The following is a 15714-nucleotide window of genomic DNA, read 5'->3' as shown; positions in this document are numbered from 1 at the left end:
GGGATTACAGGCACCTGCCACAACGCCTGGCTAAGTTTTGTATTTTTAGTAGGAATGGAGCTTCACCATGTTGGCCAGGCTGGTCTTGAACTCCTGACCTCAGGTGATTTGTCTGCCTTGGCCTCCCGAAGTGCCAGGATTACAGGAGTGAGGTACCACGCCTGAACCAAATGACATGCTTTTAAGAAAAATTTCTACGTAGAAAATTACATGCCTCGATTTTTTTCTTACCCTTTTAATATCTCTCTCCCATGTGACAAAAAATCATTATAAGTAAAAATCGATGAATGGGACTTGCTTAAAAGTTTATGCATTCAGAATTTTACTTAATTATCAATGCCTAAAATTTTTCAGTTTCCGTGATTTAATATACTATTTTAGTCATTCCTAATACTTAAATGAGCCAAAATCAGCTAGCCTTTACAAGTAGTTTTTTTCTAGGTGATATGGTTTGACTGTGTCCCCACCCAAATCTCATCTTGAATTGTAACTCCCACTATTTCCTCATGTTGTGAGAGGAACCCGGTGGGAAGTGATTGAATTATGGGGGTGGGTCTTTCCTGCACTGTTCTCTTGATAGTGAATGAGTCTTACGAGATCTAATGGTTTTAAAAATGAGAGTTTCTCTGCACAAACTCTCTTTTTGCCAGCTACCATCCATGTAAGATGTAATTTGTTCCTCCTTGCCTTCCACCATGATTGGGAGGCCTCCCCAGCCATGTTCGACTGTAAGGGTCTCATTAAACCTGTTTCTTCTGGAAAACATCCAGTCTCAGCTATGTCTTTATCAGCAACATGAAAATGGAGTAATAAACTAGATTTCTGTTTTTCTACCTGTCTAAGCTTGGAGCCATTCTGAGATGATTCACAATTCTTAGACTCAAGTAAAATGACACTGAGCTTAGGCTAAATAAGGATCATAAAACCAGGATAACATTATCTATTTTTTCCCCCTAAGAAGATACATAGGCTGCCCCAAATACCAAAAAGTAAGTAGCATTTTGGTGCCCTGAATCTTCTGGCTACCTGGAGTTCCTTAGTTAGTTGTAGAACATGTATAATCATATTCTGCTTGTTAATCTTTCATTTCTACTTTTTTCCATCTGAAGAAAAACATGGTGCATTTTTTCCTTTCGCGTACTTTTCCTCTTTTAGCAATCTTAAGCTGACAGCTTAACAGAAAAGAAAAAAAATAAAAGTACCACAACATCTTTATGAAATGTAACTTCAATGTAATACCTTCCGCAATCACTTCTGTCACCATTTAATAAGGGTATTTTCTTCAAAGGATGTAAAGTACCATTTGATAATGAATGGTATGCATGCAGTGAAACAATATGTATGCAATATCTCAACAACTTATGTTTAGAAAATATTTTTTCTGCTCCTCTTTTTAGAAATCTTCCAGCTACTGGTTAAAGAAAAAAAGTCTGGCATGAATCCATAATAATCAGTTCTGGCTAGATTAGAATTTATACATTCATAGGGCCTTATCAAATTTGGCTCTAAAAATGGTTGTGGTGCAATTCTAAGCAGCAAGTAAAATGTCTAGTAATCATTCCCTTCCAAATAGCTGAGGCCAGCATGTTTAACCACAGTGATTTGTAAATCTGTCACCAATTTTCTTTTTTATAATCAGTAAGTACATATCTACTCAAGAGTTTGCTTTGGACTTACCTGAATTGACCAAACACTTCATCCTGTTAGTGAACAAGTGTTGAGAAAAATTTTGAGCATATTTATGATCTTCAGACTAGCACATAAACTCTGATACAGGAAATTTTAACCACATCCTTATAGCACTTACTTTTACTGATACATATCTACATGTATACAACAAATTTACAATAAGTAGCTAAAGAATTAGAAATCTAACACATTAATGTAAGTGATATGAAATGAAATACCACTAAGCTAACTGATCTAATATTGAAAAATGTTTTTACTTATCAATACCTGATGTAGAGAGACATCAAAAGACTCAGACCTAAAAATTATTAGAACAATAATAAATTCAAGAGGTTATTCAAGTTTTTAAATTTTAGCTAATATTAATCTGAGAAGTTATGTAGTAACTATCACTATTACTCTTTTTCTACTTTAAACGCTTACCCCATAAATAGTGTTTTCAGTCTCAAGGCCACAGATGACAACATGAATACCACTGAATTTAGTCCCTTTCTATGACAGAACAGTTATGGAAGACCTGGCTATCCATTTCTGACCAACTTCAGAAATACCATGTATTCTAAGCAGTGGTATTCAGAACTAGCTACTTTAGAATTGTCAGAATTGCCTGAGAACGTCCAGCTATGTCTATATGTGTACACACACATACACACACACACACACACACACACACACACACAAACACACAATCCAGAGGTCCATTCTCAGTGATTCTGATCAGTAAAGATAGGGTGGTGGAAACTCAGTATTTTTTATAAGCTCTCCAGATATGTCAGATATACATCCAAATCTGGAAATCACTAATCTAGAGCATATTGCATTTCTCAGACAATTTTGTATCTTTTTATATTATTCAGTGTAGAATTTACAATTTCAGTCCCAAAAGGAACAGAAGACAGAGTCTTTAGATATATAATCACAGATGTTAGAATTAAAGTCTAGATGTATTATGTTCAGATTAGTCTCACGTAACTATTGCCATTGATCAAGGACTTTTCATGTAAACCTCTATGTATTACTTAAATACAGTTATTCACAAAGATAAGAAATGGGCCCTGTTTGACTATAGTTATATATAGACGCAGAAAAAAAATGATGCTATAAAATGATATACCTCTTGGTGCTGGATCTACATATGGCAACCAGGATACATCTCAAAATAAACAGATATTTAAAAACAGAAAGAAAATGAGATTTATAGGATACAGACATTTATACTTATTTTAAACACTAGCATGGAATAGCAATATATAGTTTCAGTTCTGTACTTACACGTATATATATCTGATATTCATTAAATCCATAAGAGTAGAAAAGGTATGAATATAAGGATAGGGAAAAAAGTAAAAATAATAAAAGAATGCAAAAAGAGTACTTACACAAATCAATACAACAGCATTTCATGAAAGAGAATAATTTAATTCTGTGAACTTGAGTTTAAAACATTAGAAAAGAGTATCCATAATATGAAAATGTGACAGCTTTATTTTTCATACCGTAAGACTTGTAGACATTGGGTCTACAGGTTTTATTGCTTTAGTGCAGTAAGTACCATAGCATACACTATGTGAATTTAAAAAAGAATGGAATGTAATTTTTAAGCTGTCATCAGGAATTGCAGTCAGAGTTAGAACCATCTTTATTTATAAAGTATCTTGATAGGGCACATTAAGTGAGAACTGTTTATCTCAAGAACCTGACATGGAACGAGACAGAGAATCTAAAGATAGCTAACTGACTCTACCTAACAGCGAGAAATATATAATGCTCCTAAAAGAATAAGAATGAAGGTTGGAGGTCTGAGATAGGAGCAGAGAAGTGAGGGGGAGAGAGCAGAACCTGATGAGCTGAGAAACAGGAATCTGCAGGGCTCCTGTGGTAAATGTTGTCAGGGAGAAATTGCCAGTGATGGGGTACCCAACAGACAATAAGGAAGTTTAATATTCAATTTTAAGTTTGAGATGCTTCGATATAAACACTACCTCAGGAAAATTCTGTGACAGATGTAACCTAATGGTAGTATTTATAAAATAAAGAAATTTGGCTTTTAGCACAGGGCAAAAAAGTTCCACAAATGAAACTAATTCCAAAAGAGAAGGTCTAGGGGAAAACGTAGTTGGGAGAAATATTAGTCTGTCCCTTGTCCTTCACTTTTTCACACACCCTAATCCCCTACCTCCAATTATCCCTGGAGAGATTCCAGGACTGTTTACATGAAAATTACAGGAAGGGACAGAACTTTCTAAATCCATAATAATGTAAAATTTATGAAACTTTTAAATACATTATGTAAACCAGTTACAGATTGGAATATTCAAATTCAGGATGGATAAATGGCCAAGCAATTTATGGCATAACTAGGAAGATAGAAGTGACATCTAAATTATGTAAGTAACACAAGTTTTCTAGCTTTCAAACCAGTGTACTTTTAGCTAATTTTCTCCAAATGTTACTGGTGAAGAAATATATACCAACTTCAAAATAAAACTTGAGATATCCCATTGGAAACAAGCTAGTATTTTTTCTCTGGTTTGTGAACATCTTTTAGGTGTTTTTTATTCCTTCTTATTTCAGTAATAATATTCTTAAGTAAAGTCCAAAATAGCCCTGCTTCTAAAATAGCCTCTGATAAAGTCACAGTACAGACCCAATAGGCATTGACTTTCCATGACACTAACACAAAAATACTTATAAAAAGCCAAGTTGAATAAATACATGGAACAACAAGGACTATATCTGTGTTTTAAATCTGTATTTAGCAGCAAAATTAGTTAAAAAGCCTGGAAAGTTTTGTCAAAGCCATGAAACAGACTTATCAAATTAATTAAATTTAAGTATGACTAAATCACATGTCAGTTTGATCAAAATAGTTTCTTAGTTCCATATATAGATACAATCTTAGTGGTAGGTATTTTTATGACATCCTAATGTACCTCAATACTTTATTACCTATGTCCATCAAGAGCCTAGAATTTTGAAAGACATAATATTTCTTAATAAAATCAATAGACTTTTTGTTAGGAGACAGCATAAGAAGTGGATGACATCTAGTGGCAGCTTTTGCAACAACAGCTGTGAGTTCCAATGATTCAATAATTGCCTTATTTTTAATGCAATTCTTTGTAGGTGGGTTTCGGCTACTTGTAAATTTACAACTCCTCTTTTTAAAAAATAACCATTACTTCAATTATAGAATTATAATATATGAGAGTCAAATTCTGTTTTTCTACAACTTTGGCCATACCGAAGGTCATCCCCCTTCTCAAAATGTGTAGTTTGTTGTTTTCCCACTTTCCTTTTGATCCTTGTCTTTAAATACATTCCTTCTAAATACACAGCACAAAAGAAATCATATTTCTCATCTAGTAAAATTAGTATTTTTCACATTCAAATGTGTTGTAAACTATGGTAAAGGTACCCTATTAAAACTGAAATCTTTTGTTTCATTTTAGTACAAGCCATTCTATTTAAACAAAAAAGAATCGCACCTTTATTATTTATAGTTGTCATTTATTAAGTCAATCGACATATTTGTGAACAAAGTTAGATGCATGAAGAAAGACTTATTAAGTGATAAACATAAAAAATAAAAATATAAACAACTGCTGATGTTTATTGTGATCATGTCATTTACCAGGCAAGTGTGATAGGTGATTTACTTATTTCATTTAAGCCTCACAGAATCTCTTTACTATCTATATCTGCATCTTCAGATGACAACACTGAGGCTTAGAAAGTCAGGCAATTTGTCTAGGGTCAGACAGTTCAGAAATGCCAAAGAACTATCTGACTCTAAAGCCTAATTTGTGAGTACTACATTATAGTGAACACGTAGTTTCAAATCCACTTCCACTCACTCCATCATTCTTTCCTTAATGTTGTCAAAAATATTTTTCAATTGCTTAGTATATGACAATAACCCTTCTATATTCACAGATATCACTTCAAATGCTCATGTGATTTGAGTACCTTGTGACCAATGACAAAATGACGCCTATTTTTTGAGTGACCTTGACACTATTTATTAGAAATTCTAATAAGTATTCCAAAAGTACTCCTAAAATTCTAAAAATACTCCTTTTCACTTATCTGGTTCTTTTATGCAATAACTTCACAAGTGTCCATCATGCATTTGGTGTTTTGGCACTGCATAACTTTTTTCTCCATGGATCTCTGTTTAAAGTAAGTTTTCTATAAGGAAAAGTGGTAATGATAATTCAAGTCAATGCATATGTATGTGTTTGAGCTGATAAAGATTAAAAGACAATCAGCAATCATAGAAGACAGATCTTTTAAGCAACCTAATGACATCTTTATCATTCTTTGATAGTACATCTCATTACTTATTGGAAAAGGGGGTTTACAAGATTAATAATACAAGAAAAAGACACATTGAAACTACTTTTTTATGGGCACTTATTTCAGCAACTAATTAGATCTTGGATGAAAGTTATTTCTTTCAACTTGCTAAATATGTTTCTCTACTGGGGTTAAGAATTCCACGTAACAACTCTATTTATAGCTGATAGAAAGTGTTCAAAGGGCTGCATCAGCTTGCCCCACACTCTATGAGATTCTGTGGAATAAATCACCAAGAGTAAAGTCATGCAATCTTAAAATGATCTATCACAACTGAAAATCAATATATCAAGCACATAAAATAGTCTAGGATAATTCACTTGCCAAGTAATAAATTACACATGCATATCAATGCCACATGTAATGCAATGCCTCATAAAAAATAAGCTTAAAATTCGTAAAATATATGATTAATGAAACTAGCACAGCCTGAAAAATATATATTATACTGCTTACACTAACCAATATATTATATCAGAGTTTTATGCTTCTGAGAAATGGCATTTACATACACAGTATCGACTGTGAAGATAAATCAGTATTTCTTGCACTGAAGTCCAATTCTTTGGGTGGTGATTCATGTATCACTTTTTAAAATGGTGATTTATACTAATGTATTTCTCATAAAATATTTAATACTGCCTACAATTGTTGCCAAAACTATGTTCTAACCACTTCTATCAGGGTACCCACAGTAATACTTCCCAAAGCAATAATAAATTTGGGCATATTTTACAATAAGGTGACAAATTTCCAAATACAGAAAATATTTGTGCTACAAACCTGAACCTCCTCTTTGGCCTGCAGATATCCACATTTCATTATGTATGGGACACAGAAAATTCACTGGTTTAATGTTACCTGAGTTATGTTCCACTTGACAGTCTGCACTGACCACTGTATTCATGAATGTAACCAAAAACATCTTTTGAAAGAATTCTTTTCATTAGAGAGTAACGAAAACTTTGAACTTCACCTGAGGCATATCCTCCTAGAAAACAGCTACAGTTAATATATTCCCCAAATTTTTGTGATCCAGAAATCAGTTTTCTACAAACAATCAACCTTTCCCAGGTGAGTTAGAAAAAAAAAAAACTCAAGCTGAAAGTTCTTTTCTTTAAGGATGTTAACTATTGGCCCCAATCTCTCCTGTTGTAGGGTTTCTGCTGAGAGATCCACTGCCAGTCTGATGGGCTTCCCTCTGTGGGCAACCTGACCTTTTTCTATGGCTGCCCTTAGCATTTTTTTCCTTCATTTTAACCCTAGTGAATCTGACAATTATGTGCTTTGGGGTGGTTCTTATTGAGGAATATCTTTGCGGTGTTATCTGTATTGCCTGGATTTGAATGTTGGCCTGTCTTGCTAGGCTGGAGAAGTTCTCTTGGTAACATCCTGAAGAGTGTTTTCCAGCTTGGATTTATTCTCCTCATCACATTCAGGTACATGGATCAAATGTAGATTAGGTCTTTTCACATAATCCCATATTGCTTGGAGGCTTTGTTCATCTATCTTTACTCTTTTTTCTCTAATCTTTCCTTCTCATTTTATATCATTGAGTTGGTCTTCAATCTCTGATATACTTTCTTCTGCTTGATCGATTTGGCTATGGAAACTTAAGAACTACAAACCATTGCTCGAGGAAATAAGAGAGGACACAAACAGTTGGAAAAACATTCCATGCTCATGGTTATGAAGAATGAATATCGTGAACATGGCCATACTGCCCAAAGTAATTTATAGATTCAATGCCATCCCCATCAAACTACCATTGACTTTCTTCATAGAACTGGAAAAATTCACCTTAAACTTCATATGGAACCAAAAAAGTGCCCACATAGCCAAGACAATCCTAAGCAAAAAGAATAAAGCTGGAGGCATCCTGCTACCTGACTTCAAACTATACTACAAGGCTACAGTAATCAAAACAGCTTGGTACTGGTACCAAAACAGAGATATAGACCAATGGAACAGAACAGAGGCCTTGGAAGTAATGCCACACATCTACAACCATCTGATCTTCAACAAGCCTGACAAAAACAAGCAATGGGGAAAGGATTCCCTGTTTAATAAATGGTGTTGGGAAAACTGGCTAGCTATGTGCAGAAAGCTGAAACTGGACCCCTTCCTTATACCTTATACAAAAATTAACTACGGATGGATTAAATATTTAAACATAAGCTCTAACACCATAAAAATCCTAGAAAAAAACCTAGGCTATATCATTCAGGACATAGGCATAGGCAAGGACTTCATGACTGAAACACCAAAAGCATTGGCAACAAAAGCCAAAATAGACAAATGGAATCTAATTAAACTCCAGAGCTTCTGCACAGCAAAAGAAACAATCATTAGATTGAACTGGCAACCAACAGGATGGGAGAAAAATTTTGCAAGCTACCCATCTGACAAAGGGCTAATATCCAGAATCTAAAAAGAACTAAAACCAATATACAAGAAAAAAAAAAAAAAACCATCAAAATGTGGGTGAAAGATATGAACAAACACTTTTCAAAAAAGACATTTATGTGGCCCACAAACATGAAAAATGCTCATCATCACTGGTCATTAGAGAAATGCAAATCAAAACTACATTGAGATACCATCTCATGCCAGTTAGGATGGTGCTCATTAAAAAATCTGAAGACGACAGATGCTGGAGAGCATGTGGAGAAATAGGGACACCTTTACACTGTTGGTGGGAGTGTAAATAAGTGCAACCATTGTGGAAGACAGCGTGGCGATTCCTCAAGGACCTAGAACTAGAAATACCATTTGACCCAGGAATCTCATTACTGGTATATACCCAAAGGATTATAAATCTATCTATTATAAAGACACATGCACACGTATGTTAACTGTGGTACTGTTTACAATAGCAAGGACTTGGAATCAACCCAAATGCCCATCAATGATTGACTGGATAAAGAAAATGTGGCACATGAACACCACTGAATACTATGCAGCCATAAAAATGGATGAGTTCATGTCCTTTGCACAGACATGGATGAAACTGGAAACCATCATTCTCACCAAACTGACACAAGAGCAGAAAACCAAACGCCACATATTCTCATTCATAAGTGAGTGTTGAACAATGAGAACACATGGACACAGGGAGGGGAACATCACACACTGTGGTCTTTTGTGGAGTTGGGGCCTAGGGGAGGGATAGCAGGGTGTGGGGAGGTTGGGGAGGGATAACACTAGGAGAAATACCTAATATTAGGGGTGATGTGGGCATGGAGGCAGCAAACCACCATGGCAGGTGTATACCTATGTTACAATCCTGTAAGATATGCACATGTACTCCAAGACTTAAAGCAAAATAAAAAACAAACAAAAACTCAAGCATGCCCCCTTATTTACCTACAGCAAGGCCAGATACAGACTCTCCAAGTTCTCATTATCTGTCTCATCTACAAACTGCTTGTCCCCACTGACCAATATGGACAAATTCTTACTAATTTGAAGAGACCAAACTTTAGTCTGGCTTCCCTACCTCCCTAAGTCCCTAAAATTTGGCCTGTCCTTGAGTTTAAGCAAGCATTGGAGTGCCTAACAACCTCCTATTAAGGGCCCTTTTGGGGAATTAGCTACTGCCAAAGACGACATTTTTTTTTCTCTGCACCATCCCATCATGCCACTTATTCATCTCAATCACCAATACCTGAATACTTCCAGCCTTGTTTCTTTTTCCCCGTAAAAGAATAGCCTCTTCTACCTGAAGTCTGAAACACTTACAGATCTTTTGGATAGAGTGTTCCCCTCATGGCAATAGTCTCTTCCCGCTATTGCAGTAATTTTTAAAAGAAAGTCTCTCCTTGCCTAACTCTGGATTTTTAAAATATTTGATAGCATCAAAAATATTGAGAATAAACTATTGCAAGTTAGTGCTGAATAGCTTTCTCTTTAAGCTCTGTTTCTTGAGGACATTGCATTTTTAATAACAGTTCTATTGCAATATATTTCACATATTATAAAGTTCACCCTTTTAAAGTATACAATTCAAAGGTTCTTAGGATGTTCAGAGCTTTATGCAACTATCGCCACTAGGATATTACATTTTGAGCAATGAACCAGTACAGTAGTATTTTATTTATTTTTTAAAATACTGCAGAAAAAATGTGTGTAAATACAATCTCTACATTTTCACTTTTTTTGGGATTGAAATATATACCATAAACATATTTATGAATATAATATCAATGCTTCCTTTATTATTTTCCAACTTGAGTTTAAAAATAGTTTATTAATTCACTGATACGGTTTGGCTGTGTCCTCACCCAAATCTCATCTTAAATTTTAGTTCCCATAATCCCCATGTGTCATGGGAGGGATTTGAATCATGGAAGTGGGAGGTAATTTAATCATAGAGGAAGCTACCCCCATGCTGCTGTTCTCATGATAGTGAATTCTCACAGGATCGGATGATTTTATAAGGCATTTTTCCCCTTTTTCTTGGCACTTTTCCTTTTGCTGTCATATGAAGAATGTGTTTGCTTCCCTTCCCACCATGATTCTAAGTTTCCTGAGGCCTCCCCAGCCATGCAGAGCTGTGAGTCAATTAAACCTGTTTCCTTTATAGATTACCCAGTCAGTCTCAGGCAGTCCTTTATAGTTGCATGGGAATGGACTAATACATTCACTATTCTACAAATATTAACATGTCTTATACTTCAAATACTTTGCAAAACTATCCTATTTTATTTAAAGGAAAATATAAGATGCTATGACATTCTATAAACAGGCCAACTTGGGCTTATGAAGATGAGGGTTGGGGTGGGAATTGGCCAGATAAGGATTTCCTTAAAAAATGATTTAACACAACCCAAGCTAACTTAGTAAGTCCCAAGGTAAATTGGTGAATGATGTGGTAATATAAATAATGGTCTGTTTTCCTGTATAGGTAAGAACAAACGTCGATGGGCTAGAACCTCATGGTTGATAGGTCTGGGTCAAAGACAGTTTACTCCATATTCAAACTAAGGAGAGGTGGGGTCCTATCAGGCAGGCCTGAAGCATGTCATCTATTTGGGGTTATATCTCAAGAACAAAGGGAAGCCATGGATCAGTTTTATTTGGGGCTGAGACAAGATGAAATTTGCATTTTGAACAAATCACTCTAGCTTTAGTGCTGAGAAGAGATGGGAAGGGAGCAAAAATGGCTACAAGGGAGATATATATGGCTCAATTTTCAGTCTGGTGATATGGATCACAAATAGTTCTTTTCCTAACTGTATAGTGTTCTGGTTATTTATGATTCTCATCAGTGGTAAGCAATATCACAGTATGACATTCCCAGATTTTGGTATTGACCATCCAAATTTGAAAGGCACTATATTTGCCTGTTGGCAGAAAAGCCTTTCCCAGATCTCCTGTGGGTTGGCTGAATTTGGCAAGTTCTGTGGCAGACCATCTGTGCAAAAATTCTCCAATTTCTATAGCACATTTAGCTCTGTAGTTCTGTTCGGAATAGCCTCAAAATGTTTTCATTATTTCATTCAGTTTCAAGCGAGAAAAAAGATTTAAGAGCTTCTTTAAATGTCTTATGCTCAGTTAATTTTTATTTTTGCTCTTTTATGCTTATCAGTTTGATACATGTAATTGGTGGTACTAATTACCAACTGGTATCTGTTGAGTATATAACTTTAAAACTTCAACTTCTTCCAAGGTTTCTCACATAAATAATTAAATTCATAATTATATGTTAGGCCTTCTCTATTTTCTTCTGGCCCTTTCTATAGGCCTCTGTTTGAAATACAGGAAGATAGGTGCATTTTATATTTACTTACTATAAGTATTTATCTGAATTTTTATAATGAGTCATCACAGACAGATATTCAACATAGTTTCCTAAAAATAATGTGGTGAAGATAGTGTGATAAGATGGTAGAGCTGCAAAGCTATGTTTCTTAGCATAAAGAAATAACTGATAAGAATTTCTAAAAGATAGCCAAGTTCAAGATTGATTTTTTTTTTTAACAAAAGAAGTACTAGTTATTTGGCTCAGTACTTTTCAAATCTGGAATTCATAATTTAGGACTTAAATTATAAATACAGTTCAGTCTTCAAATTTAGGGTATAACTCGATATTCCTAGTTATTTCAAGAAGAAAGTACTACATTTATAAACATCCAAAAATGTTCATAGAGTTTTATTGCTATCATGTAAATGGTGTCTCAAAATTTCAATGAAAGAAAACAAGTTAATGTCCTTTGCCCCATGGCAGATTGGATATTGAAGAAAATCAGTTTTTTGGTTAGGCGTTTTGGTTGATAAACAGCAAATTGAAGAGTAGAAAAATAGGAAAAGCTAGAACCTTCCAGAAAGCTGTGGTTGTGTGAGGAAAAAAGAACATACTCTCATAGCCATACTAGGAAGGAGAAGAGAGAGTAAGTTTAGAAACAAGGTTTTAGAAGGAAAATATAAGGTGAGAACACATACAAAAAAAAAAAATGCCTGCAGAAGCTACCAAGGTATAAAGACATTTTGGTAGAGTTTTGTCATTTAAAGAAAATTTTTATAAAATCCTGCACTGTATTCTTCTTTGAATTTGTTTATGTCTGTCTTTTTGAGAGAGAGAGAGAGAGAGAGAGAGAGAGAGAGACAGAGAGAAACAAAGGGAAGGTATTGCATAAAGTCTCTTAAGACTGACTCCTGTGAAGCCAAGTTGTTCTTGGGCTATTCTATTACGCAAGGCTAAATTTAAGAAATGTGAAAATTAGATGAGGTAAGTTTTTTAAAAAAATCAACCTTTAAGGTTTGAGTTGCAAATAAATAAATAAATCATTATCAAGATAAACTTAGGGAGTGGTTTGAGCCAAAGCCTGTGCACTCAAGCAGACCACAGTTGAAAACCTTGCTCTCCCATTTAGGATGCAGTGATCTTGATCAAATGATTTAACCAGTAAATTTTGGCATCTACAAAATGGGAATGATAAAATAATAAAACCAAATTCATAAGGCTAAACTGAATAATAGGTATAAAACTCCCACTACAGTAGTTGGAACATAGTAATTTCTCAGTAAATGGTGGTTTTTATTATTTTCATTAACTTTACAAAAGATAATCAAAATGTTTATGAAGCATATATTATTCCAGGGACATTAGGTCTTCTGGTAACATAATCTTTTCAAAAGCAATGAAGTGTATGTATTCTAATATTTGTGCCAAGAAATAGATATCAGTCAATGCATCCCTACCGTTTTAAGAGCCAATACAGTGCATATTATAAAAATAGATACACTTCTATAAGACTACGTAGAATACATTTAAAAAAATATAAGTATACATATAGGTCAAAGCCTATACACAAAGACATACACACAGATACACATACATACAGAGTTTAAGAAATAGGCACATGCTGTTTAAAAACAACTATGATACACAAATCACCCCTCAATCCTTCTAAGCCACCCCACACATTTATTCCTTCACTCTGAATAATAATGTCTACTTCTTTACAATGAGATGTAACTGTCTTTAAATCTTTCTGTGTTCTTCACAACTCATTTCTGATCAGAACCCTTCCTTCCTTTCCATGCTCTCAGATAAAGTTTTGGGGCAAATTTTGCATGAAGTCAGTCCTTTATTTTATAATAGTTCTCTTCTTACTCTTACTTCCCCATTCTGCCACTTGCAGTGGAATTTGCTGAAATTACTTTCTCACCCTTCACATATTTTATCTCATGAATAGTGGGGAAGACAAATAGTTTAGCATCTCTTTTCTAAGGTAATTTAAATTAAAACACTTTCTAATTAAAAAAATGTGTTCTTGTCTCCCTTGTTCACATGAAAAAGTCCTGTTGAAAAAGTCCTCCCTAATCTACGAAGATTTTGTGATTCGATTTGAGGAAGTTAGAAGCTATGTCCTCTGTGCTTCCAAAATATTGTGTGCATATTTTGACTATCTCCTGATCTCTCTCTGCAACCCAAATGCAGGCACTGTATTAACAGTCTGTGTCCTGAAGCATTTCATGTTATCTACTTTCCTCCATATGCCTTGTGTATACTCGGGCTTCATGCTCCATCCCCAGTGTACTGGGCCCCAAACTCCCCTTCATTTGAGATTAGATGATATTTCCATAGAAATGATCTATTCTCCCTTGTGTAATTGTTCTTGAATATCTGTGTGTGTTTTCTTCCATTCCACTGACCAGAATTCTTTGGCAACGTAAGTCCTATATTTTATCCTGAACCACTTAAAAGAAAATAAGACAATTATGGCCACTAACAAAATATATTTAAATACTGAGTATTTGTGTGGGTACATTTTTTTTCTTTCCAGGATAAGAGCTCTTTGAAGCCATTAAAATTTTTAGCAAATTAAGACTCAGTTCCAAATCCGATTGCTTTTCTTCTCTTTCTATTCTCTCTTTGGAGATGTCATCTATGTTTATGGCTTCAATTATCTTCTATATGCAGAGGACTCACAAATTTCTATTTCTAACTCAGACTTCCTTTATAAACACTGTACACACATATCTAACCAAGAAGCAAACTTCTTCTCTAGGATCTTCCTAGACATTCCTCTGAGATACATATTAAACGTAACTTCACCAAAAGTGAACTTACAAACATTCTCCATATATAGCCACATCCTTTCTTATACCTAATCTTCTCCTAGTATCTACTATTTTAATTCACAGCATTGTGATTCTGCTAGTTAAGTAAACCAGACCCCTCAAGGTCATCCATTACCTCGATATGCATCTATCACCAATTTCTATTTACTTCCTGAAGATATCTCAAATATGTTCACTTGTCTACCTGCTATACAAGTGTCCAAAAAGAAATGACAATTTTCTTTCCTTTGGACTTCTAACTTTTGTGCCCACATCTACCCTAGCCTCCTATTAATAAATTCTCCAGAATGATCTTGCTGCCAAGATTATTGTTTTAAAGCACAAATCTACTTAATTCATCTCTTTGCTTAAAATATTTCAATGGCTGTTCCTTTGCCTTGAAAAAAATTAAATAATGGGTTGTACATCCATGTTTATTCTTGTGCAATTCACAATTGCCAAGACATGGAATCAACCTAAGTACTCATCTAAAGATGAATAAAGAAAATGCAACACACACACACACACACACATACACAGTGGAATACTATTTATTCATAAAACAGAATAAATCTCGTCATTTGTGTAACATGTGTAAGTTTGAAGAACACTATGTTAAGTGAAATTATTCAGGCACAGAAAGACAAACACTGCACTATCCCACTCATGTGTGATATCTAAAAAAGTTGATTTCATAGAGAGTAGAATAGTAGTTACCAGATACTGGGGAGAGGTGAGTGGTTGTGAAGGGTGTGGCTAGAAGAGGTTAGTCAATGAGTGGAAAGTTACAGTAATACAGGAAGCATAAGTTTGGTGTTCCATTACACAGTAGGGTGACTATGGCTAACAACAAGGTAGTGTATATTGCTTTTTTTTTTTTTTTTTCTGAGATGGACATTTGCTCTTGTTGCCCAGGCTGGAGAGCAATGGCATGATCTGGGCTCACCACAGCCTCTGCCTCCTGGGTTCAAGTGGTTCTCCTGCTTCAGCCTCCTGAGTAGTAGGGATTGCAGACATGTGCCACCACGCCAGGCTAATTTTGTATTTTTAGTACAGCCAGGGTTTCTCCATGTTGGTCAGGCTGGTCTCGAACTCCTG

At 34.9% G+C, this 15714-nt stretch overlaps 1 long non-coding RNA gene across 1 annotated transcript; it reads left to right on the top strand.

The window, feature by feature from the left end:
- The first annotated feature begins 435 nt into the window (after positions 1 to 435).
- On the top strand, positions 436 to 11731 carry LOC116527526. Its single transcript, XR_004258596.1, has 3 exons — positions 436 to 549; positions 10653 to 10655; positions 11720 to 11731. It is a non-coding gene; the product is annotated as an uncharacterized LOC116527526 (long non-coding RNA).
- The last annotated feature ends 3983 nt before the right edge of the window (positions 11732 to 15714 follow it).

The sequence above is a fragment of the Sapajus apella genome, unplaced genomic scaffold (assembly GCF_009761245.1).
Source record: "Sapajus apella isolate SASKATOON/1434 unplaced genomic scaffold, GSC_monkey_1.0 scaffold55, whole genome shotgun sequence".
In the NCBI taxonomy this organism is placed as follows: domain Eukaryota; kingdom Metazoa; phylum Chordata; class Mammalia; order Primates; family Cebidae; genus Sapajus; species Sapajus apella.
Note: the sequence above shows the minus strand (reverse complement) of the source record. Positions and strands in the feature narration are given on the sequence as shown.